General features: G+C 37.3%; 1 protein-coding gene across 6 annotated transcripts in view; it reads right to left on the reverse strand.

Annotated features, from left to right (window-relative positions):
* kcnc3a (potassium voltage-gated channel, Shaw-related subfamily, member 3a) overlaps positions 1-26,803 on the reverse strand; it is a 212,630-nt gene that overhangs the window by 17,245 nt on the left and 168,582 nt on the right. The window lies entirely within an intron of this gene.

The following is a 26,803-nucleotide window of genomic DNA, read 5'->3' on the forward strand; positions in this document are numbered from 1 at the left end:
TTAAACTGCTGTGATAGTCTGTGCATGACTTTGACAAAATTAATCTATGATTTTTTTTTTGTGTTCACCCTGTATTAGACTAAGCCAGGGGTCCTCAATCCCAGTCCTGGAGAGTCGCAGTGGCTGCAGGTTTTTGTTCTGACCTGGTTGCTTAATTAGAAAGCAATTCTTGCCAATAAAGCACTAACAAGCTATGAAATTAAATTAACTCTGCTATGTCAGGTCATTCTCATATCCTAGATTTTCTTTCCCTTTCTATCATGCAAATGATTTGAAGGCTAAAATGGACGAGTAATTCTCAGTCCTTCACTTTTTTCTCTTCATTTTTCTTCCAAGTATTTAATTAAACCCAATAGTGCAGATAAATACACACAGGTGTACATGTAAATAAGCTAAATGGAGAAATGCTGCTCTCTCTTGTCATTTACATGTTATTGATAATAAGGAGCAATTAAAATAGCTGTTTAAGACAAAATTAAGCAATAAGGGCTCAAAATCACTAAAGTGAAGCAGAAGTGTTACTTTAGCAATAAGTGCTTTTTATTAAGCAACTGGGTTGGAGCAAAAACCTGCAGCCACTGCGGCTCTCCAGGACCGTGATTGAGGACCGCTGGACTAAGCCAATTGTTCTGAAACTCAGTTCTGGGGACAACCATGTGCCTGCTGGATTTTGTTCCAACCATCTTCTGTTTTTTATTGGACTCCTAGTTTAATTAGCAAGCCGTTATTTCCCAGTTTCTATGTTTTGTGGACAGTCTAGAATTTAAATAAAAACTAAGCTTGGTAATTTTTTATTAGAATGTACCAAGCAAGAATATATGTTACACATACAGTTTAGTGTTTTTTTTTTTTTTTGAAAACTTGGTTGTTTAGATTGTCATCACCATCATGTTTTTCTTCTGGTTTTCCAAATGAACAGTTATTTACTAAATAGCACATTACTGCTTCTGTTGCTGCAGTAGAAGCGTTTTTTTCACATTCACTGCTGTTTACTTGGGTGTTCGCTCAGCTCAATGTTAATGGTCATTATTAGGATATTAAGGTAGCAAACTCCAAAGAACATTTTGCTTTTCTGAATGCAGAATGAGAGAAGAGAAAAAGACCAGCTTTGAGATGAGATCAAATAGAGATAAAATGACTCATTCATTATGAAACAGTTGGAACAAAAACCTGCAGCCACATGGGGTCCCCAACACTGACTTGAAGACACACTGGACTAAGCAGTTTAAAAAGTAAATGGATGCATCCACTTACCACGTAACCAAAATTAAACTAGAGGTGAGGATATATTTTTTCTTATTATTCCATTATCCCATTTATCTTTAACTTTGTTACAGTATATCAACACTTCCTGTAATAAATTGTACTTTACACTCACAAATTGTAGTAAGCACTATGTAACAGTGAGAGACATAATAATGACTAAAAAAACTGTCAAGACAGTGATGCATCCCCAAAGTAATTGTGAATGTAGACATATTGTTTTGATGTAAAAATCAACTCAAATTCTATCATGACCCTAAAGGATATTTGGTTAGTACAATGATAACCATGGTCCACTATTTGTATTTATTAGTAAATTATACACACCAGGAGAGAGCTGTAAAGAAAAGTCTGAAGGCATTGCATATATTATTGAACACAGTAAAAACCACCTCTCAGATCACAAAGTTGATGACTTTGTAAGGCGAAGACTCATCAGGGAGACTCTCAGTAGCTTTTCAGCCATTGTAAAGTAACTGAAGGGATTTATGCCAGTAACTTGTGTTTCCCTAGATATTACAATCATTTATTCAGAGCTGTGTGATAGAATAGCAAGAAAAAAAAATTCTCACATAACTGAATATACAATCCTATATAAAACAAAAACACATTCCATCCCCAAAATCATGTAGAAATGCATATTATGATGTATGAGACAAATTTTAAAAATCCAAACTGATTCCAAAATACTCTACTTCATACAAAGCAAACACATCCCATAACCCAAAGAACAGAATAACTGTTACCAAGTTTAGGGGTGAAAAAACAGATTGTATTTACTGAAAATATCTCAAAACTGTAGGCAAAAGTTAGAAATAAGCTAATAATACAAAACGAAACAGGCAAGTAACTGTGTAATTTACACAGGCATATATTGAAAAAAATGTTTTGATTATTTCATAAATTATGATTATTTCATAAATTCTGATTATTTCATAAATTCATCATGTAACATTTGTTTACAAAACAGACTTTTTAGCGGTCAGTTACAGACTTTTGTTTTATTTTTGCATTTTAATGAATTAAATATAAATATTTTAATTATAATTTGTTTTAATATAAGCAAAACTGTTGTTTTATTCAATAATATATTTAAGAATATAGCTGGAACTGAACATGGTAATGAGCCATAGCAGCATGTGAAGCAATTTCCAAAACAAATGATAAAATTTCACTGGATGATAGCAAACATACCTTGGTGTGACTCAGTCAGTTGAGCAGTGACTTGTAAATAATCTGTGCAGAGTTCCTTTTTTGAGGTATTTTAAATTCATGTTATGGCCTCAAGAGGTTCTCTGAGCAGTCCTGATGTCTTTGCTATCTTTGTGGGAAGTTTGTAGTAAAAAATACAAACAGAGCATAACATATTTTGTGAAAAAAAAAATTATTACGCCTACTTTGGAATAAAACTTGGTGATTAGGAGAAACAGTGACCCCTCACAGTGTCTGCTCTACTTGTGTTGAGGAACTAAGACAATGGACAAAAGGTAAAAAGAAGGTGCTTGCTTTTGGTATTCCAATGGTATGTAAGGACCCCAAAAATCACAGTGAGGATTGCTCTTTCTGTTCCTGCAAAATTCAAAGATATAATAAATAGATTTAGAAAGAAATTGTTTATCCCAATCTTCCATCACTAATAAGGCCTGTACCACAAGGAGCTGATGCATTAATCCCTTTTCCAACCAACAATCTTGATTCTGTACAAACTCATTCAGAGGAAAAAAGTATTCAGGTGGCAATAAAGAATTTGTTCTATCATATTCAAACAATTCACTCTGGATGAACTTAATAATATAGTATGAGTTCTAGGCCTCTCTAACGATGCTGCAGAAATCTTTGGATCCAGATTAAAAGGTAAAAACATATTACAGCTTTTCATATATATAATAAATATGCATCAATACCTGTTGCTCATTCTGTGCATTCGAAAGAAACCTATGAGGACTTTGAAAATCTTCTTGAGCAAGGCAGTCTTATTTGAAGCTCTGCCTGTGCTACGTACCAGTCCAGGTAAGACTGAGGAGATCAGTCTTAACACATGGCTCAAATCTTGGTGCAGGATAGAAGGGTATAGGTTTATGGGGCATTTGGACTCCTTTTGGAACAGATGGCACCTGTTCCGCCGTGACGGGTTACAACTGAACTGGAGGGGCACCAGTGTGTTGGGAAGACATAAGATAGGTTAGTTGAGGATTCCATAAACTAGGGAATGAGGGGACAGGGAGTTTAGGACAGGACAGGCTTAGAACTGCACATGGTGGAACAAACAATAATGTACAAATAAAAATGCACAGCTATGTAAAATATTTAAATGTAAAAGTAAAAGAAGTAACCCTTTAAAAATAGATTGCCTTACTGCTAGAAGTATCAAAAATAAAAAAAGAGAATTGAAATTATATGTAGCAGAGCAGTTATGCTATTATAACAATAACGGAAACCTGGCTAAAAAGAGATTGGGATGAGTATAACATAGAGGGATACAAATTTTTAGGAAGCATAGACAGAACAGAAAAGGAAATGGGGTTACTGTTAATGTCAAACAGAATTTAAATGCAAGTCCTCATCACTTGGACGATAAGTCCCATCTTAGTGAGTATATGTGCCTCCTCCTGGAAAGCATCGGCCCAATGCAGATAGTAATTTCAATACACATCTTTTTAGTAATATTAAAAAGGCAAGTTTATAGGGGATATTATAGTCATGGAGGACTTTAGCTATCCAAATATTAGCTGGGCTAACCTTGCACATAGTGGAGCACAAGTGCAGGGGTTTTTAGAAGTAATCAGTGACTGTTTTTAACTAAGTATGTTAAAGCACCAGTGTAGGGTGAAGCCTGCCTAGATTTAGCGCTATGCGTCGTTGTGAAGAGGAGGACTGAACAACACCTCAAGGAGACGCGGTCACTCTTCCGAAATCCCTTTTAAACAGTGATACAGGGAAACTCTCTGCTCAGTCAGCTGGTGGTTTGCTGCTGCTGCCTTCCCGTGTGATCTGCATTTTGTGCGGCGCTTTAAACATTTAAAAGCCTGTACAGCAGCTGTCCTTTTGCTGTCTCACTGCTTTGTTTCTCTTCTCCCCCAGACATCCTCAAACACTATTCGATCTCTTTTCGCTGTTCTGTTATTTCACTGAGTAATATTTCCCATTTGTTTGTGCTAATGCAATGTTTACTCTAATTTTTGAGAGACTTTGGCATTTTCCTACTTCCATTATCCTGTCAATCATAGAGAATCCACTACATCCACTGAACAGTATCATCTCCAGACAGAGGAGCAGCTTTAGCGACAGACTGCTGTCACTGTCCTGCTCCACTGACAGGCTGAGGAGATTGTTCTTCCCCCACACTACACGACTCTTCAATTCCACCCGGGGGTAACATTATACTTATATAACTCATTGTCTGTTATACATGCATTTTTTTCACTCTTTAGTTTAATATTGTTTTTTATCAGTATGCTGCTGCTGGAGTATGTAAATTTCCCCTTGGGGTTAGTAAATTATCTATCTATCTATCTATATCACGGGACTTGCTTCCAAAGGTTGTATGATGTGACTTCACCGTCTCGTGGGACGTAAAGTATCTACAGTATCATTCTCTCTTCTAAAGATCATGTCTCGTAGCACGAAAAAAGTCTTGTATCATCGCAAGATTTTTTTTTTACAATAGAGAGACAACTATTCGCTAAAGTAATCTTATTGTACATCATTTTTAAATTAGCTGTTCTGTTATCTGTCTTTTCTCTTATTCATCACGGCCTTTGTCCCAAATCCTGTCAGAAAATCAAGGTTTTATTGTACCTAAATTTGGAATTAGTAGGAAATTTTAAAAAAAATCTAAATATAGAGTTTAAAAACTTTCAGTATTTTACTAGTAAAAGAACAGTCAATGAGGAGGTGAAGTGCATCACCAATAGTAAAAGGGAATTTTAAAATATAGACAGTGAAATAGCAAATGCTCTAAACTTGCATTTTTCTGAGGTCTTCAAAAGTGAGGAAGTAGATAACCTCCCAGCGGTAAATGGGACTACTAATAAGGTACTGAGTGATTAAGAAGTTATAGAGGGAGAACTACTACTCATATTAAATAGGCTGAAATCAAACAAATCTCAAAGACCAAATAATATTTACTCTTGAGTTCTTAATGAGGTTTGTGAGTACATATACAGGTAGTTCCCAGGTTACGGACACCCAACCTACGACATACAAACGGTGCCGCGCTGCGACGCATATGCGCCTCAGTAACTGCCGCTCCGTCATCTTAGGTCAGGGGACGCTGCAAGCAGTGGCTGGTTGGAGGCTGGAGGGGGGCGATTTCGCTGCTCGCGCAGTGTAGTGTCCCTCGGCTGGCTCCCGGCGGCAAGCGGTTTCCCTGCCTGCCCACCACACACGGCTGCCCCATTCGTTCTAAGTGGGCGGCTGGTAATGCTGCAAGCGGTGACCCGGTTGTGGCTGAATGGAGGCCATCGAGGGTGAACGGGGTGGCGGGGGGTAGCATTGTAGTGTGCCTCGGATGGCTGCGTCTTGAACGGGGGTGGTGGTGTTGCAGACGGTGCAGGCAGCTTGCTGTAGTGGAGATGACTGTGAGGTGGGCTGGTGATGAACCGCCCGTCGCTGCCCCCATTCATTCTCAATAGCAAGCCTGATTGTACCGTTACACGCATAGCAGGAAGTTGTCTCTTGTCAGTACAGGGTGGCCCATATCTAATTATGCAGATCCAGATTGTCTGGATGACTTTGATTTATAAGGGGACGATTCCAGTTCGGCGCGAAGACGATTCTTCATGTCGGGATTTTTCGGGTGATTTTCTATGTAATAAACTGAATAAGTTATAGCGTAATGAAAATTGCATAATTATATCTGGCCCACCCTATACATCAGACATGCTGAGGATGGGTGCCTTCCTGCTGCGATAGCTGTACATTGCTGTGCAGAACAGCTCATCTTAACCTTTTGTCTTAACCCTTCAAGAATGTCTCTGAAACACAAATCTGATGCAAGTGCTGGTAATACAGTAAAGAAGAGAAAAACCATCACAAGTGAAAATAAAGCAGAAATAATAAAAAGCTTGGAAAGTGGTGAAACTCTATCATTCATTGGCAGGGCACTTGGTTACAGTCGGTCAACAATAGCATTTATTAAAATAATGTACCTATTCCGACTTACATACAAATTCAACTTACAGTAAGTACAAACCTACAGTCCCTATCTCATACGTAACCCTGGGACTGCCTGTATAAACCTTTGACCCATATTTTTAGGAAGTCACTGGAGAAATTCCAAAGAACTGGATAATGGCAAATATCTCATTATATAAAAAGGGTGACCTTGCTGATCCAAACAACTATAGGCCAGTAAGTTTAACATGCATCACAGGAAAATTAATGGAAGGAATTCTTAAAGATAATATTGAGCAGCACATGGCATGTACAGGAGTATTTCTGAACAGTCAGCATGGATTCAGAAGAGGGAGATCATGTTTTATTAACATCCTGGAATACTAAGATTAAGCAACAAAAGGGTATGATCAAAGTGTAGCTTATGATATTATTCATCTGGACATTCAGATTGCATTTGACAAGATGTCGCATGTGAGGTTGGGCATCAAACTCAAGGTGATATTTTTAGATGGGTGCAGAATTGGCTCACAAACAGGAAGCAGAGGGTGATAGTGTTAAGAACTTTATTGGCTGATGTTAAGAGTGGTGTTCCACAGGGGTCAGTGCTAGGGCCACTGCTATTTTTAATATATATATATATATATATATATATATATATATATATATATATATATATATATATGATTTGGATAGGAATATAAGTAACTAGATGATTAAGTATGCAGATCATACTAAGATAGGGGGATTGACAGATAATTTGGAATCCGTTAAATCATTACAGAAGGACTTGGACAGCATATGGTCTTGGGCAGATTTACACCAGATGAAGTTTAATGTCAGTAAATGTAAAGTATTACACATAGGAAGTAAAAAGTTAGGTTTGAATACACAATAGGAGGTCTGAAAATTGATGTCATGAGAATTTAGGAGTCAGAGTGAACTCTATGCTATCAATTTCTATACAGTGTTTCGAAGCCATTAAGTATTCTAACAGAATTTTAGGTTATACAGCAGGTTGTATTGAGTAGAAGGCCAAGGAGGTTATGTTCAAGCTTTTTTATACTGCACTGTTGAGGCCTCATCTAGAGTACTGTGTATAGGTTTGGACTCCAGGCTACAAAAAGGACATAGCAGTGCTAGGAAATGTCCAGAGAAGAATGACTATGCTCATTCCAGGGTTACAGGGGATGAATTATGGAGAAAGATTAAAAGAGCTGAACCTTTTCAGTTTAAGCACAAGGGGACACAGTTGGAAACTTGTTATGGGTAAATTTCACACAAACATCAGGAAATGTTTCTTTACACAAAGAACCATGGACACATGGAATAAGCTACCAAATAGTTTGGTAGACAGAAGGACTTTAGGGGCTTTTAAAACTAGAAGAATTAAGTGGGTAGGACTGACAAACTTTGTTGTGCTGAATGGCCTGTTCCTAATGTGTGTACAATTTATCCTTAACAAGTATCCAACGGTGTCCCTGTGTTCTTGGTGAACTCATTTTAAAATAACAGTCTCAATCCACTGTTATAGTTTCCATTCACAATTTTAAACACTTCAAGTCATATCATCTCTTAATCTTCTTTTGCTTAAACTGAAAAGGCTCAGTTCATTTAATCTTTCCTCATGATTTATCCGCTATAGCCCTGGAATGAACCTAGTGCCTCTTCAATGGCCATTTTCTAACGCTGTTTGATAAAGCGCTTTATAGCGTCTGACCTGGCACAGACTGACGCAGAGGCATGTGTAAAATTAACACATTATTATTAAATTATATTCTTCAGGCCCAACACAGTCCCAAAGCACTTAGCCAACTCATAAAACACTTTTTCCCTTTTCACCTTGGCACCACCACTCCTCCCAGGTAACCGTGTCCTCTTCCTCCCAATTCTGGCCCTTAAGTGGTGGAGGCTGGCCCCTTTTATAGCCCAGCTGGAAGTGTTCCAGGTGCTTGACCACCTGGTCCCAATTGCACCTCAGGGTGGGGCTGATGACTCGTCCAGCCGGGTTCTTGAGCCCTGGCAGCACTCCCTAGTGGCCAACCCAGCTCCCAACCAGGCTGTGGAGGACTCCATGTCCCATGGAGCCACGTGGGAGGCTGAGGAATTAACGTCGGCTAGAGAGGCTGCCACCAAGCGTCCCGGGGTAGGTATTGAGCTGTCCATGGTGGCTCCCCCGGAACATATGCAGCAGGGGCGACCCGGCTGGGCATGGGCCCCTGCCGTCCCTCACACACTGCTATGTCCTTTTTGTAACCTACTGACCAAAATTGCACACAGTTCTCCAGATGAGGCCTCCCCGTTGCTTTATAAAGGTTGAATATAACCTCTTTTGATCTGTACTCTACTGTTGTGACTCGGTCCCAAAAGAACGTAAGTTTTAAAAATACTTTCAAAGAATTGCCCTCTATGTGGTGGAAATACATTACTAGATTAAAGAAAAGGCTCAGGAAAATCTTTATAAAATAGAAGGTTTATTTTGACTAATGGCTCTGCAACTGATGAAGCTCTAAAGCTTTCCCCTTGGGATTAATAAAGTATCTATCTATCTAAGTAATTGCTAGAAGAAAGGCAATCACAGCAACAAAGTCCCAAATCAGAATCTAAAGGTGTAGTCAAGAAATAGAGCACAGGTTTGAAAATCCATAAACTCAATCCCAATATAGAATTTAAAGTTGTAGTTGAGAAACAAACACAGATTCAAGACACTAAAAACACAAAAACACTTCACTCCCTATCGCATTCGCAACGAATACCAGGAGCTATGGAAGGCCCAGCCGTAAATAGAGTGGAGGGCCATTCCTGGCGGTGATTGACAGGTGGCTCCGGCCCTTGGGGAACCAACCACAAAACACAAGAGACAAAACCTAGGCCATTAGCACTTTCAATTGAACACATAAATAAAAATGTACATAATAAATAAAAGAAACATAAATGCAAATAAATGGCATAAAATAAAACAATTTCATCAAAAAGCACAACTGTGAAACCCAGCTGGGGGAAATGTAGGCTAAAACCTGACATCTACACATTCAGCTATGTAACCTAACATTCTGGCTTCTGAACGCTGTCTGGCAGATGATAGTGTACTACGACTCCTAAATCCTTCTCATAAAGTGAGTTCACTACGATTCTTAAATTCTTCTCATAATCAATACATATTGTACATACATATTGATTATAAAAAACACCTACATAGCAATTGTTTTTTTTTTTTTTTTTGCTAAAACAACTAATTATCAATTGGAAGTCTGAACACTGAGGGACTATTTTCAATTTAAATTAATTTAGCTCAATTTATTCCTATATTTTCTTTTCCAGTGGTCAGGAAACATTTGCATATTTAATACGTTTATTTTAAAATATAAAATACTGCTCAATTAACATACAATAAAATTTACACACATTGTTTACTGTTTTACTGCTACTAATAATCTTAAATAGGACATACTTTAAATGTTAATCAGGAACAAAATACTTCTAAGAAAAATTAAAACTGTTGCGGCAGAACAATACTCCTTAACTTTGATACCAGTCAGTTTTAGAATATTATGTGATTCAGTAATTAAAAATAAATTCCTCAATTTTAATATATATGCAGTATACGAATGTTAGGCAATTAAAATTTTTCAGTACAGTTTAGTGTAGGCAAAAAAAAGCACATCAATTTTTTTGTATAATAAAAGTAGCAGCTTTAAAATATTGGTAAATCCATCAAATATTTACTAAGCATTTAGGTAACTAGTATTGGCATTCACAGATATCAAATTTTAATGTGTGATAGACTTGGAAATCCATCCTGTGTAACAATAAATAGTGGGAACCAGTGTTTCTTTGTGCCGGTCCCAAGCCCGGATAAATGGGGAGGGTTACTTCAGGAATGGCATCTGGTGTAAAACTTTGCCAAATCCATATACGGACAGATGATCCGCTGTGACAAGCCCTATCAGGAGGAGCCGAAAGAAGAAGAAGAACTTTACAACCTTGCACTCTCAAAGTATGTACTGTACAATTCTTTTTCTGAACTATGTAATAAGAGAAAAGTGACAATAACTAAAGCCTTTGTGTGTTTGTTTTGACTTGTTTTTTAATATACAGCATATTAATAAGCGCATTTCTAGTAATCGTATACTGAGATTCTCCAGTCTCACTCATTTCCAAATGTGACCTCTACTGATTTTCATTTTTGACATGTGTAATTACGGTGCTGTAACATCACAACTATAAGACATTTTTATATTTAGTTTTCATTCACATTTTATCATATATTATTGTGTTACTATTAATACTGTAAAAAATGTAGTACCATTTTGCATTCTAAACTTTGGTATTGACTTAGTATTGAAGTATTGGTTTTTATGATATCCACACTTCTGACCTACTCTGCACTACCAGATAGCCACAACTGATATTTTCTCTTTCTGTAAAATTAACCAATTAATATTTCAGGTTCTTTAAAAATCGGTGAGAAATTTCTTTCACATAAACTTTGAGTGCTGCATTATTTTTTCACTTAAAGTGCCTAATAAACCTAACAAAGCACCCTAGAGCTATCCTGAGAGAGCTCTAACCAGTGCACCACCTTTTTTTACTGAATTATAACAGTTAAAATACCACAAATCAACCTATCAGAAGAAGGATTTATAAAAAAATAGTTTCTGCTTAATTTTCAGAATTAATTTTCTTTAATCATACAGCTTCTGCTATAATGGTGCTGAATGTGCTTTACTCCTCTTTTGGTATCTACATAGGTTTGCAGACATGTGTAATATATTTAGTTAGCAATTGTCTTGTAAAGATTGTTCTCAGGCTGAGATTTATTTGTTTAATGATATGTGAGAGGAAGGAAATATTTTACAAGCAGAAGATGTAATGTAATTACACAGTACCTGAGCCACTGAAATTAAAAGCCAATTAACCCCTTCAAGGTGATAAGATAAGAAATCACTCAAGGTTCTTAGGTCCATATTACAGGCCACAGTGTCAAAACCATAACGATAAATGAGCAAATTATCATATAGTGTGGACGCTGTGTTTTTAGCTGGTAGCTGAAAATAATACCAGATGTGATATTTAAACAAATACTCATAAAATATTAAAGGAGATGATCCACAAAATATTTGTATCAGAATTTATCATAACTTGTGTATAATGACAGGTGCCTCTGGGCTGGAATTGGGGATTGACAGATGCACATAGAGTCACTTTGAGAAATAAAGACCCACACTTGTTTGCTTTGTCAATTTATTAAAATAGAAATTCACGGCAAACTACTTTTAGAAGTAGAAAGCCCAATGAGATAAGAATCTGAGCACTGTTTTCAAATAATTTTCTAAATTGTAAAAGGAGATATTTGGAAAAAATTTTTGTTCAGGAAACAGCATCACAATTTAATTTAATTTGAAAGGTCTTGCATTACTTTAAATACATCACATGGAAAGAGATAAAAACACTAAGTATATATAGTTTGTTGATTCTTAGCATTCCAGATATTGTTCAGGATAAGGAAGAAAAATAGATAAACATTTATAAGTCATAAAGTTACAGCTGCAAAAAGAACAAATTTGGAAAGATATTATTATTTGGAGGAAAAAAAAAACTTGCAATATACTAATTTTGCCAGGTAAAAAATGGATAACACCACTGGCTAGATGTACTGTATGAAACTTAAAATGTATAAAATATCTCTTAGAAATTGGATCATAGTTTTCAGGAGAACATATATTAAATAAACACACTTTCAGGTGAAGCAAACAATTGTTACAGCTTGCAAAGGCAAGATACACAGTTTATTTCCAAGTCCTTTGACATACTGTACATACTAAATAAAAAAGGCAGGTGTAATGCCTACCTGAATCATGTATAGTCAAGGAATGGTTTATATGGATAAGAGCAAGGTTTCATTAAAGGTAAATTAAAAGTGTTATAACCAGGTTAATTGTAGTGTCACAGTACAAGAAAGAGGGTCTGAGGAAGAAATCAAATTTGTTTATCTATACTAATAAAAGGCAAAGCCCTCACTGACTCACTCACTCACTCACTGACTCACTAATTCCCCTACTTCCCGTGTAGGTAGAAGGCTGAAATTTGGCAGACTCATTCCTTACAGCTTACTTACAAAAGTTGGGCAGGTTTCATTTCGAAATTCTACGCGTAATGGTCATAACTGGAACCTATTTTTTGTCCATATACTGTAATAGACTGCAGCTCGATGGCCATATGAGGCGGAGTTGCGTGTTGCGTTATCACGCCTCCCACGTAATCATGTGAACTGACTGTGAATGCAGTACGTAGAAAACAAGGAGGAGCTCCAAAGAGCACTGAAGAAAACATGCATTATACAATTGAGAAGGCAGCAAAACAATAAGAAGCGAGTGAGTGACGCATCTACTGCAGAAACAAAGCACGGTGTAAACAGTAAGTTTAAATTACGTTTATAGACACGCTCCCGCTGCCGGTTGTCATGCACAGTGACACATACAAGCATACTCATGAGTGCAACTACTTTGGAAACAAAGCACGGTGTAAACCTAAAGTTTAAATTAAGTTCATAGACAGGCTGCCGCTGGCGTTTGTCATGCCCACGGCTAATACGATATTTGCGGGATACAAGTTTATTGAGAGGACGCAGGGTATAAACAAGAGTTTTGATCACTTTGTAACTAAGTTAAAATTGCTGGTGAAGGACTGTGCTTATGCAAATTCCGAGAGACTGTGTTTGTGGGGGGGATTGACAGTTAAGGCGGGTGGGGGAGTGACGTCTAATTGATTTTGGCTAAGGTTACTCAGAGTTTAAAGGTGAAGCTGGTCAAATTACCTTTTATGTTTCTGCCTTATTTTTTTAAGAAGAAAAACTGCACTTTATGTTGAAAGTTTTCTTCTTATTTAAAGACAATACCATTCTGAACATGTACTTAAAGTACTTAGAATACCACTTTATTTTTAAGTCTGCCCAATTTTAGCCAGGGATGATATTTTTGTTTCTGTTTTGAATTGAAATGCAGTTTAAATGCATTTTTTTCAGAAATTAAAAGAGCTTGAGTTTACAATATTCATGTCCATGTCTATTATTTGATTCTGTCGCCCACTAAAACCCTTTTACATTAAAAAAAACATTTGCGCTTTGGGGCAAATTTACTTGTGTGATTACATGCAATTAATCAAGATTAATTAATTACAAGTCCCACCCCTAATATATATATATATATATGTAGATATGTAGATATGTGTATATACAGTGGTGTGAAAAACTATTTGCCCCCTTCCTGATTTCTTATTCTTTTGCATGTTTGTCACACAAAATGTTTCTGATCATCAAACACATTTAACCATTAGTCAAATATAAGACAAGTAAACACAAAATGCAGTTTTTAAATGATGGTTTTATTATTTAGGGAGAAAAAATCCAAACCTACATGGCCCTGTGTGAAAAGGAATTGCCCCTTGTTAAAAATAACCTAACTGTGGTGTATCACACCTGAGTTCAATTTCCGTAGCCACCCCCAGGCCTGATTACTGCCACACATGTTTCAATCAAGAAATCACTTAAATAGGAGCTGCCTGACACAGAGAAGTAGACCAAAAGCACCTCAAAAGCTAGACATCGTGCCAAGCTCCAAAGAAATTCAGGAACAAATGAGAACAGAAGTAATTGAGATCTATCAGTCTGGTAAAGGTTATAAAGCCATTTCTAAAGCTTTGGGACTCCAGCAAACCACAGTGAGAGCCATTATCCACAAATGGCAAAAACATGGAACAGTGGTGAACCTTCCCAGGAGTGGCCAGCCGACCAAAATTACCCCAAGAGCGCAGAGACGACTCATCCGAGAGGTCACAAAAGACCCCAGGACAACATCTAAAGAACTGCAGGCCTCACTTACCTCAATTAACGTCAGTGTTCACGACTCCACCATAAGAAAGAGACTGGGCAAAACAGCCTGCATGGCAGATTTCCAAGACGCAAAACCACTGTTAAGCAAAAAGAACATTAGGGCTCGTCTCAATTTTGCTAAGAAACATCTCAATGATTGCCAAGACTTTTGGGAAAATACCTAGTGGACTGATGAGACAAAAGTTGAACTTTTTGGAAGGCAAATGTCCTGTTACATCTGGCGTAAAAGGAACACAGCATTTCAGGAAAAGAAATACCAACAGTAAAATATGGTGGTGGTAGTGTGATGGTCTGGGGTTGTTTTGCTGCTTCGGGACCTGGAAGGCTTGCTGTGATAGATGGAACCATAAATTCTACTGTCTACCAAAAATCCTGAAGGAGAATGTCCGGCCATCTGTTCGTCAACTCAAGCTGAAGCGATCTTGGGTGCTGCAACAGGACAATGACCCAAAAACACCAGCAAATCCACCTCTGAATGGCTGAAGAAAAACAAAATGAAGACTTTGGAGTGGCCTAGTCAAAGTCCTGACCTGAATCCAATTGAGATGCTATAGCATGACCTTAAAAAGGCGGTTCATGCTAGAAAACCCTCAGATAAAGCTGATTTACAACAATTCTGCAAAGATGTGTGGGCCAAAATTCCTCCAGAGCGTTGTAAAAGACTCATTGCAAATTATCGCAAACGCTTGATTGCAGTTATTGCTGCTAAGGGTGGCCCAACCAGTTATTAGGTTCAGGGGGCAATTACCTTTTCACACAGGGCCATGTAGGTTTGGATTTTTTTTTCTTCCTAAATAATAAAAACCATCATTTAAAAACTGCATTTTGTGTTTACTTGTGTTATATTTGACTAATGGTTAAATGTGTTTGATGATCAGAAACTTTTTGTGTGACAAACATGCAAAAGAATAAGGAATCAGGAAGGGGGCAAATAGTTTTTCACACCACTGTATATATATGTATATATATGTAGATGTATATGTATATATATGTGTGTATATGTATATATATGTTTTTAAGTGTGTATGTGTATATATATATATATATATATATATATATATATATACACACACACACATATGTATATATATATATATATATATATATGTGTATATATGTATATATATATATATATGTATATATATATGTATATATATATATATATATATATATATATATATATATATATATATATATGCCAGCAACACTCATGACAATGACAAAACAATTACATTGTCAATCATGTTACGTTATTATTAAAATGTTTCCTTTTCTTTTTCATTACTTCTTTAACACACTACTTCTCTGCTGCAAAGCGCAGGTATTTTGCTAGTTTTATTAATAAAGATAATGTTTGATCTGATTCAGAGCTGTACTAAGCCATTACAGGAAAGATCTTTTTCAATAGTATTACAGACCCGTGCCTGGAGCTCTGGGTTGTGTTTTGCAAATATGTTAGAGAGTGGTAAATTTTGAAAATAACTAAGTCACTGGAATGCACCTATTCTGATAGAGAAAAAGATGGTAGTTCCAGAATGTCTTAATTCAAGGACGGTTTATGTATAGTAATTAACAGAAAAAGAAGCATAATCCATGAATTATTCTGAAAAGTACCTCAACAATCTTAAAATGAGTCATTAATACTTCACCCTAGATTTTAAAATAATCTACTGTCATATATTTAAAATTCTGTTTACTCTTTGATCATTTTTATTATTCATGGACATTGTGAAGACTTAGGGTCATTCTAGCAATATATGCAACACAGCCTAGCAGACCACGTATGTGTGAGAATTGTTCATTTTCCTGAAATAGAAAATTTAGTCCTAACCAGATTCTGATACCTATCTTTAAAATTGATAAAGTGTTACATTGCCTGAACTGCTGAATGTATCATGCAGGAAGAAGCAACATATCTTAGGGTATGAAGCCTGTCTCTATATTAAAGTGGGCTTGGAAAATTTATTAACTAGTGAATTAAAAATTTGGAATATACAGTAAATGTGGCTTCAAGTAGCAAAAATTAACAATTGCTACCCAAAAGTGAATGCACTCCTTGGTTTTAACAGTTATTACAGCCATCCTATCGTTGTAGGTCTAATTTTCCTGAAATATAAATACTTTGTTAGGCAGCATAACAACTAAATCAAAAATTACATCTTAGAATGATCAGGAGCAGAATGAGTTTACATCATAAAGTAGATTTTTTGTATACATAATGTCTTTACATTACTCCTTCATATACGCAACAACTAGTAGGGAGTGAAAGAAGTTGTCTGCATGACTGCAAGTAGACAAATTACTTCATAAGACACAAAAAGATGTGAAAAATTCAAGACTAAAAACTACATATAACAATGGTTCACAGTGATGATGATAAAGTAACACATTAAAACGTAATAAAAAGAAAGACAACAGAATTCATGTCTGCCTTGTGGTTGAGGCAGGAGGATTTCTGCACATGATTATCTATTATTAAAAAAAACTCAAATCATACACACATAGCCTTTTGTTATTGCCACTTTTATCTCATCATATACAGTACATAGTTCAGAACTTTCTTAGCTGTCATATACAGTTCATGATCACAGAGGAATCCTTGTATGCATCAACAGATATACATGAATAACTATGGGAGGAAACATCACACTGGCAATGCTAACCATAGCTGTAGCAAGTTAAAATCAAGGTAAGATTCAAACAAAGCCGTGTTTGACTTGTGTACACCAGCAATGAAGTGAGCTGCTCCATTTATTAATACCAAAATAAAATCAATTTAGAGTTTCAATGCTTGGAGGCACAAAGCACATCTCCTTATCAATGTCACATGTTCTGTGTTAACTGAAACATATAATCACTGAGACATAAACAGAACATAAAGTTAACAGGAATGGCAAAGCAGCATACTTCACTGCTAAAATATGAATATACAAATGTGTCTCATTCATTTGATTTTTGAAAGCAAACTATTATTCATGAATATAACCCCCTAAATGTGTTGAACAAATATATTTGAATGTATTTGATTAAAAGACAGCTGGTGATGTCAGTCCAGTTACTTTTCTAATTCTGAATTTGAGCACAGATTAAGCAATAGAAAAGTAACTCACTTAAATATAAAATAGCATAACAAAGGCTGTTTTAAAAGCGTGCTGAAATAATGGATAAGTGTAAAACTGACAAGATCAATTTCACACCCAAATTCTTGAAGTTTGGACAAATGTACAAAAAAGAGATTTAGACAATTAAAGCACCATGAGTTTGTGACATTCAAAAATGTAATTAATTTGACTCATCCATTAAATATTACTTTTAGTAAGTTTTCTAACCAGCCAATAAAGCACATATACATCTTGTAATTTCTGACAAACCAGATTTTAAAAGTAAGGTATTGGAAAAAATTATCTGAATTATCTTGGAATTCACTAAATTCAAAAGGTCACATTTAATAATATTTGATTTTAATAATAAGATTTTAAGCATTATTTTCACTTACTGGAGAGAATAAATTTAGAATCAAGTAGTCCATGATGATATCATCATGATAAATTGAGAAATTGTACATGGTACAGTTCATATTGCTTCATTGTCAAATGATCTTTCCAAACCACAAGAAACCTGATAACAACAGCATTGCTCAGGTATGATAAATATACAGAATAATTTCTGACTGTTGTGTGAAATGACAGGTTAAATGTCTGACATGTAAGCTGAAATTTTTTCACTTGTGATCCATATCCTATTCAAGAATGTCCATAAGGTGTTTTAATTAAAGGTTTTGTTGATCAGCACATTTTAATGTCAGGCTTTTGTATTATTATATTCCAGTAAAATAAGTGCAAAGAAAGCTAGCAGCTGGTCTTAGCTGTCATCAGACCACATGAGCACCCTGGAATTTAATTTCAGTGAGGATTTTTGGAAAAGTTGCTGTTCATGTCTGTTGGGTTCAATCTGTCAGACTACATTTAATATTATATTGCTTATTAAAAGAACAAAATTCTGTAAAGGATCACCTGTACCTCATAAATCTACCTTGAACCCTGTAGATCAGTGAAGAGCAGCTTTGAAAATTACTCAAAGTTCTTGCTACAACATGTACATTCTGAAGAAACATCACAGTTTACCATTTATGCAAAGTCATCACTTTCGTATGTTTCAATATCACTAGAACTTGAATCTATAATGCAATTATTGGTCATTACTCCAGAACTGTCATTAGTACAACATGACAATTGTTTTCTGTGCACGTGCCTTCCATTTCAAAAGCCTGTATTCAGTCCTCCTGCTGCTGCAAATAATCTTCAACAGCCTCGCTCCGACACTACCTGCAGTTCACTGGAGACACTATGTCTGCGACTAGCGGCGGATGAGTTACTGTATCACGGGTATAACGGTAAATTGGATAAAGAGGATTGGATCTGGAATATTTCTTTGAAAAACAAAGCCCAATTATTATTTAATGAAATCATGTTAGTTTTGGGGCCTCTGTAGCCTGTGAAACCCTGAGCTTCAGTCCAAATAAGCCTGTGCAGAAGTCCAGCCATAAGTTAATGTTCCTACAGCATAGGAGGGATAAAGGGGCTCCAAGGAAGTGACAAGAGACATCTATGTAATTAACTAAGTACTTTAAGCAAGTCAATGCTTTAACATGGCTACTGTCATTTTTTCTTTTTTTCATGTTAGCTTTTTGTTTTTCTGTTTTGGTTTGCTCTGGGTGGTTAAATAATTAAGCACGTAACTTCATGTAGGATGTTATGAATGAGTTTTAAGAAGAAAAAAGCACAGGAAAAAACAGAACAGCACAGTGCTCATACCTGCAAGGTAAAAGGTGCTAGAAATTAAGCATGCAAAGGAAAATCAATGAACTGCTTGAATTTATTAGATGTTACTGTAATTCACTGATTTGTAATATAAGCAGTCCTTGCTCCAAATCTGTTATCTGTTTCTGAGTGTCAATCAGCTTGCCTCCATTCCTTTATTATGCAGGTGCACCCACCATTTTTATGCTTTTAAAATTTGAAGAAAAAGAAGCATGACACCAGAAGCCATTTCAAATTACCCATTTAAACTTACTATGGTTTAATTCACACTGTAATTTGTTTAGAAAAAAGGTGCTGAGAAGTAAAACATTAAACTAGTTGGTTTTAGGAATATTTCTAGAACTCAACAACACCATGTAAGTAGGACTATCGAAAGATTCAGAATTGGGTATTTAGCAAGGAACATAAAATAAGGCTTAAGGTTCACACATTGCTTAACACAAAAAACCTCAACTGAAGTAAAAAAAAATCAAATCTACAATGTGCAGTTACTGAAAAATTTCTGCGAATCATAGTGAATTCTTCACTGTCCACATCTAGGTGACATATAAAGGATAGTGCTAAAAAGAACAAACAGGGCCATATGTCAAATCTGGGATGCTCTTGCCTTTTTCACAAAGATAAAACTCAAATATATTTTATAATCATTGTATTAAACTCCGACAGCAGAGGAAGATGATCATCTTGCCAGAGAGAAGACGTTCCATGCTCCCACCGGTATGGGCCGCCTCAAAGTGGAACTCAAGTGCTGCCGTGGAGAAGGCAACGCTTCAGCACCACACCAGTTCCGATCCTCAACAGACCTGACCCTATTGGCTGTCCAATGGTTTCAACTCTTCTGGGGATGGTGCTCCGGAGGGCTTTCCCCCATCCCCTTCATGATGCGAGCAGCCTTCCTATGGGCGGCTACAGCAGAGCTACTCCGGCGGAGAGCAAAAAGGAGTCCTTTCTGTAGTCTCAGAGCTTTGTGAAGTTTTTTTACGGTGGCCGGAGTGCTAATCCTGCCATCAGCCCCCATGATTTCCCTGCAAGTTGGAGGACCGCTTGCAGGGCCGGATGCAGTTTACCATCATACCCAGGATGCTGCTGTTGGAGGAGCTGCGTAAACTCCGCATTTCAGTGGTGGCACTCTCTGAGGTGCACAGACCAGGGACTTGCCAGATCTCTGTAGGTGGATACAACCTTTTATTGGTCTGGTCGGTCTGATGGCTATCATACTCAGGGAGTAGCTGTTGCTGTAGCAGATTGGCTTCTTCCGATGGTGTCTGATGTCACTCCTTTCAACGAGCGTATTATGGGACTCCGATTACAGCACTCCCTGGGTGCCTTGTCTGTTGTCTGAGTGTATGCTCTGACTGCGGTGAATGATGTCTCGGTGAGAGAGACATTTTATTCGCAGTTTCACTCAGTGGTTGAAGGGTGCCCACGAGGTGACACTCCTTTGGTCGTGGGTGACTTCAATGCAGCCACTGGCACTGACAGGGCTGGCTATGAGGATTGTCTCGGTCCCCATGGGTCTGGTGACCGTGGTGAAAGTGGCTCCATGTTCCTTGACTTTGCAAAAGGTCAGGGGCTGCGAATTGCTGTATCCTGGTTCCAGCACCCTGAACCACATCATTGCACTTGGTACTCCAATACTGGTAGTGCGGTGAAGGAGACCGACCACATCCTTGTGGGCAGACGCTGGAGGCTCTGGAAAAACTGCAAGGTCTACAGAAGTGCCCAGTTTGTGAATTCTGACTATAGACTTGTTATTGCTACTCTTAGGATCCAGCTTAGGTCAAGTAGGTTACCACCTACTAGGAAAATGAGCCTGGACTTGGCCAGACTCCAAGACCAGGCTGTTTCTAATTAGTTTGCACACAGTTTGTGTGAGGAACTTTCACATTATGGGTACGACTACTGATCCTAATGTGATGTGGGAGACTTTCCGTGACAAGATCCTGAAGGTTGCTGAGGGCTGTGTTGGTGTTACCGGTGTTCCCAGCAGGAGGTGTTTCATCTTGCAGGGCACCCTGGATATCATCGAGAGGAGTCGCAGCGCACGGCTCAATGGCATCTCTGGTCTGTACCGGGAACTGAGAAGGACAGCTGCGAGGGCTCTGAGGGCAGATAAAGAGGCGTTTGTTAGAGGAATCTGTGAGCAAGTGACACACCATCTGTGGTCTAGTGACCCACGTCCTACTTACAGAGGAATCACAGCATTACGCACATCTGAATCTGTTCTCGGGAGAGTCACAGTCAGGGCAGCTGAAGGAACGGTCCTTATGGATGACACTGCAGTTGTGACCCGCTGGGCTGGCTATTTTGAGCAGTTGTTTAAAGCTGATCCTCCGGCTAGGATGTTGGATATCTCTGGGTCCACAGTTCTTGAGGATGATCCTCCAATTAGCTGTGAACCACCCAATCTCACTGGAATTGCACAGGTGGTGAACCAGCTGAGAGGGGGGAAAGGCTGCAGGGACCTGTGGTATCCGGGGTGAACTTCTCCAGGCTGGTGGTAAGGCTGTCCTCCTGGCATTGCAAGCAATCTTTGCTTCCATTTTCCAACTGACTGGAAACGGCAAGGTGATCGCCTGGATTGCAGCAACTGCAGGGGGATAATACTGCTCTCAGTACCGGGTAAAGTCCTTGCTAGGTTCATCCCCAATAGGATCCATGATCACTTGCTCACCTACCAGCGACCGGAACAGTCTGGTTTTATGCCTAAGAAGTGTACCATCGACCGCATCCTGGCACTGAGGGTTCTCATAGAGCACAAATGCAAATATCGGCAGAGTTCCAGCCTTTGTCGATTCTCGCAAAGTGTTGGACTCAGTTGATCAAGCTGCCCTGTGGGACATCCTGAGGGTTCACTGGTACTGTGAGTGATGTGCAAAGTGGAGGCAGGACCTCTGCGTTTTTCCCAGTTGATTCTGGTTTTCGTCAGGGTTGTGTTCTTGCTTCTACTCTGTTCAATGCTTGTATGGTCTGGGTGTTAGGCAAGATCGTGGGGTACAGCAGCTGTGGGGCATCTGTTGATGAAGGAAGATTCACGGATCTTGACTTTGCTGACGATGCTGTGATCTTTGTGGAGTCAATGGAGGCTCTGATCAGGGCGCTCGAGAGACTGAATGAGGAGTCTGAGTGTCTGGGCTTGTGAGTGTCCTTGATAAAAACCAAGATCCAGGCCTTTAATGACCTCTTGGGCACAGCCATCAACAGTGTGTCTGTTTGCGGTCAGGATGTTGACCTTGTTGAGAGGTTTACTTACCTTGGCAGTGACATTCATGTCTCTGGTGACTCTTCCTGTGAAGTCAGTAGACGGATTAGGAGAGCATGGGGGGTCATGAGGTCGCTGGAAAGGGGTGTGTGGCGCTCCCAATATCTATGCAAAAGGACGAAGGTCCAAGTCTTTAGCGTCTTGGTGCTTCCTGTCTTACTATATGGTTGTGAGACATGGACACTATCCAGTGGCCTGAGAAGAAGACTAGACTTCTTTGGTACTGTGTCACTCTGGAAAATCCTTGAGTACCGTTGGTTTGACTTTGTGTATTGAATGAGCAGTTGCTCATGGAGTCCCGAATGAGACACATTACCTGCATTATGAGGGAGCGTCAGTTACAGCACTACAGCCACGTGGCGTGTTTCCCCAAGGGTGATCCGGCTCATAAGATCCTCATTTTTGGGGACCCAAGTGGCTGGACCAGGGAAAGGGGTCGCCCACATAACACCGGCAGACAGCAGATAGAGGGTAATTTCCGGAGGGTGGGACTGGACCATGTGTCTGCCTTGGGGGTTGCCAACCGGGATCCCTAGCTGTTTCGACATACAGAGGGTGCGGCAACGCATTGCACCAAGTGCATGCTCCCCAACTTGACTTGACATGTATTAAACTAGAAAAAGGACAGAGAACATCTGGCAGCTGAAGGGTCAAAATTACATAAACACAGCAGGCAAAAGTAATTGGGCAAAATATAATTTTGTAGTTTTGAGGAAGTCACTGCAGGAAATACTTTCATGAAAATCGAATGGAATAAAAAGAAAGATTTTAACAAAGCAAAATTTTGTTTTCATCTGCTTTTCTAAGGCTAAAGACCTATAAGATCACAATTCACACTAGTAGTAGGTTTCTTATACCTTTTCCCAAAATACATTTGCTAAATATGTGTTTAGGATGCCTCCAAACATGCCAAACATTAAGACTTTGACAATTAATAAATTTTTGTTTGTGCCACATGATCAAATAAAAAAATAGCTTTAAGCCTTTGACTATTTTCTATTTGTACCCTTATCTCGTCTTTCTACATTCTGCATTCCTTAACAATAAAAAGAATGAAACCTACACTTCTTATGACATCCTTAACCATTGGTTGATCTATCTGATGCGTATTCCATATAATGTTGTTGGGGTGTCTTCTCTATATGACCCGTATACTGTTTTTTTCAGCAAATTGCATGGGATCCTGTAATGGTAATTACTGATGCTAAGTTGTTAAGATGTAAATGTGTTTATGTGTGTTCTCTGGTGGACAGATGGACCTTTGTAAGCAATTTCATTCTTCAAAGATTCTTTAAGAAAGATGTTTGGTTCAGTATATACTATTAGTTATTTAATAAGTTATTAGCTTTTACTGACATTGAGATTTTTACTAATTATAATAAACAAACAAGTAACTAAATAATTTTATATGTTTTACTTTTATATTTGTATGAAATAATAATAAAAGAATAAAAATGATTGCCTCAGGATATGTATGTATTTCATAATTCTTGCATTACAACATTTTTCTGAACAATCAGTAACGAAAAAAAAGAAGCACACTGATATATTTACTATCAATTATGCTTACATCAGTTCTTCATGCAAACTCTCCCAAAGATAACTAAAAACCTCTTAAAAATATTCTTTCAATGATATGGGTGGTGTAGGAAAATGTATATTTGATTTACATCAGTAAGCATTGTTATATCTCAATATTAAAGGAAAACAAGATAGCCTTCTCAAAAAAATACTGAAAAAACATCCTATTCATTTAAGCCCCCTAAAGTTTTGTCATAATATAACTAGAAATCTTTTAGCTTATTGTATTATAACCTCTTTTTTCTATTGCAATATAGGAACAAGCCTGGGATGAAACATTTGATCTCTGCTGCTAAGAGATTCATATCTTTATTGTATGAATAAAATCTAACACCCCACAGATCTTACTATTTCTGGATGTAAAAAAAGCATTTGACATAGTTGAATTGGACTACCTATTCACCACATTGCACAAATTTGGGTTTGGCCCAAACATATGCAAATATATCAAATTACTCTATACTATACATTGTTTTGGACTATTTCAAACTAAGAACGGGGATCTCAACAAGGATTTTCCTTATTACAATTGCTTTTTGCAATTGGCATTGAGCCATTGGCTATTTACTTTTGAAATGCATCAGAGATAAAGTGGATTCTCAGAGAAGGACTTGAACAGAAAATATCAATATATGCAGATGATATGGTACTGTATACATCTGACCTACAAACCTCTGTGCCCGTAGTCCTAAAAGCACTAGCAGACTTTCAAAAGATACCTGGACCCAAAATTAATTTGAATAAAAGTGTGCTTTTTCTAGTGAACTTAAGACAGAGAAATTCTTATCTGTTAGACCTCTACATGAAAACCATTCCTTTCCACCCTCTCAAACATACACAGTATTTAATGCTTGGAAGTGTATGGCATTAAAACATTTACAGACTTGTACATTGATAATGTTTTTGCATCCTATAAACAATTAATCTTCATATTTATCTTCTCAAGACAATGTTTCCACTAATTTCAAGATAGAAACTTTGCTAAATAAATCATGCCAAATTTTCTTCACCTTAGACCTATTTCTATTCCAAAAGAAATAGTGATTAGTCTTGGAGACTCACAATTTATAAAAACATTTTAAAGTCCCTTCCTTCCAAAGATCCCAGGGCACAATGACGAAAGGATCTTTCACTTAATATTTCACAAAAGGAGTGGAAGGCAGCCATGCACAGAATACACTCTAGATCAATTTGCACAATGCAGTCAATTATTCGACTTAAAATCTTCTTTCGAGCATATTTATCTTGATTAAAACTATTGAAAATGTTTCCAGGGCAAGATTCATCCGGTGAATGTTGCAGTCTAACTCCAGCCTCACTGGGCCACATGTTTTGGGCCTGCACTAAATTAAAATTGTTTTGGACAAAAAACTTTGAATGCCTATCAGATAGCCTTGGTGTCACAATCACTACTAATCCATTAACAGCTGTGTTTGGTGTACTCCCAGACTGACTTAAAGTAGAGAAGGACAAAGAAATCGCAATTGCCCTTACCTCATTACTAGCATGAAAAATTTATCTTGTTCAACTGGAAGAATCCCAACTCACCACTTTTAAATCAGTGGTATCTGATGTCCTTTACTATTTGAAATTGGAAAAAATCGAATTCTCACTCAGAGGATCTGTTCAAAACGTTTTAAAAATATGGCAGGATCTAAGCAATAAAAGGATTTTCTTACTTCCTTGCGGCTTCAAAGATTTGCTTTGTTGGCTGGCTCTCCTCTCTTTCTTTTGGGTGGGGGTTAAATTTTGGTTTTGTCAAGTTTGATTGTATGGATTGTTGCTTTAATTAAAATTAATACAAAAATGAATAAATGTAAAATATTAATATTTTTAGATCTACAGAAACAGATATAACAATCAGCAATAATTGATGAGACAGTGAATAGCTAGACTCAGGAACCTGGTTACAAATGTCTATCTGATTAGAGTTTGTACATGCTCTTTGTGTCCAGGTAGTTAGGAATTCCTTGAACTCTGTCCACTAGATTGGTTGGAGATTATACATTTTCCATGTATGTATATATTTGTCTTACAGTTAACTGGTATCTAATCTGCAATTAAGCTACTGTATGTCTTTACCCTGCAATGCTGGAGAGTCTCAATGGCTCAAATCCAAACAATCTTTCATTTTTCTTTTGACATAGTTGACGATCCTTGCAAAATGTGTTATTTAATTTGAATTGTATTCTCATTCTGCACTGTCTAGAATTACAATGTTATTATTCCTTATTGCTACCTTTAATTAAAGCAGCTTTTTTGATAATGGCTCATAGGTTCAAATTATATAAAAATATATATTGCCAATCACCTTTTTCTTTTTGCAAACATATAACCAGCTTAGTTTTTAAGCGCAAATCCCACCTCAAAGATTTGTTTCACACTTTTTATTATGTTTATACATTTGTACCAATGCAAGTTTGGTATGTCTCTTGTATTATTTCTGTGGTTGTAGACCCACACAATGCATCATTTATTCAGTTTCACATGGCAACTGACAGGTTTCATTTTGTATTTTGAGCAATTTACAAGTGGCTTTAAAGCCTAGAGAGCAGATTGGTAGGATTTAGGGGCTTAAGTAATTATTCATGTCTAGTAAAATAGTAATCATCCTATTACTATGACACATAAGAGAAAGCAAAAATGGCTTATTTCAGTATGACCTAACTACTTTCTTCAAACTTAATGTAGTTTTTTACTATCTAGATTATGCCTCAGCTTTGTAATATCATGTAAGCTGGTAGTTGAGCCTGCTAGGTTCCTGCTACGGGCATACTTTCTGTGAAATCTAATTTTATTAGATGACAGAGGATTAATGTTATATGTTTCAAATGTTCACTTGTAATCTGTTATAGGACTGTATGAGTGTGA

Source organism: Polypterus senegalus, chromosome 13 (genome assembly GCF_016835505.1).
Source record: "Polypterus senegalus isolate Bchr_013 chromosome 13, ASM1683550v1, whole genome shotgun sequence".
Lineage (NCBI taxonomy): Eukaryota > Metazoa > Chordata > Cladistia > Polypteriformes > Polypteridae > Polypterus > Polypterus senegalus.